This window comes from Chlamydotis macqueenii, unplaced genomic scaffold, assembly GCF_036417535.1.
Source record: "Chlamydotis macqueenii isolate bChlMac1 unplaced genomic scaffold, bChlMac1.mat HAP1_SCAFFOLD_146, whole genome shotgun sequence".
NCBI lineage: Eukaryota > Metazoa > Chordata > Aves > Otidiformes > Otididae > Chlamydotis > Chlamydotis macqueenii.
The window spans coordinates 55,001-56,044 of record NW_028239038.1 but is presented as its reverse complement, the minus strand read 5'-3'; positions in this window follow the sequence as shown (position 1 = coordinate 56,044).

The window sequence follows — 1,044 nt, the reverse complement described above, 5'->3', positions numbered from 1 at the left end:
CAGGGTCTCCTGTCTTGCCGGGGTCTGGAGGGCTCGGTGAAGGGACTGCGTAGCACGGGCCGAGGTGGCGGCACCTCGTCCCCCGTTTCCCCCGGGGCACGTGTTTCCCCACGGGGTAGGGCAAAGACCGGTGGCCAGCGACGCTTGACCGGCACTCGAACGCTGAAAAGTCCCGGTGGAGGGGAGAGCAAGGCCTGCCGTGGCTCCCACCCCCACCCGGGCTACCCGGCAACGTCCCCTTCACGGGGGACGGGCGGTGGTGGCGGCACCTCGCCCGCTTTTTTTTCCCGTTTTTTTTAAGCCTCTTTTTGGTCACGCCGGCTTTTTAAGCTGGAAGGCCCCCGCGGAGCCCGGGGGGTGGGCGCCGCCAGATCGAGACCGAACGCAGCTGGCCCCGGCGGCATGTGGCGCTCGCCCGCGGCGTCCCCTCCGAAAAGCCCGATGACGGTGCCGGCAAGGCGGGTGTCGCCTCGCCTCTTTTTTTTTTTTGCTGGCGTGAGACGAGCCCGGGCTGCCCGTGGCGTCTGGCCTGCCCCGGCTTCGCCAGCTGGCCCCGAGGGCTCGGCGATGGGACTGCGTAGCCAGACTATGGGCTGGCAACCGGTCCTTTTTGATGTTTTTCCTTTTTCTTTTTCCTCTCTTCCCGCTCGCTTTCCGGCCTTAAGCTGTGGAAGGCCGCCGGTCCCCGTGGAGGAGCCTGGCGGCGGCGCGGGCGAGGTGGTGGGACCGGTGTCTCGCCTGCCTTTTTGCTCTGGCCCTAAGATGGAGCCCGCCAAGCAGGAAAGAGGCGCGGTGGCGGCCGGCAGTTAAATGCAGATGGCCCCCCGGGGTTGGGGAGCCTTCAGCGGCTTTCCTCGTTCCTCCCCCCCAGTACCGGGCGATGGCACGGGTCTGAGACTGTGTGCCTCCGGGTTTTCCGTTTTCCCCCCACTTCTCTACCACCCCGGGTTAAGCGGCTCTCCCGGCGGGGGTTAGCAGAAACCGGCGGCCGGGTAACGGTCGCCGGCACTGTCGAACGCTAGAGGACCGCGGGAGGGAGGCGCC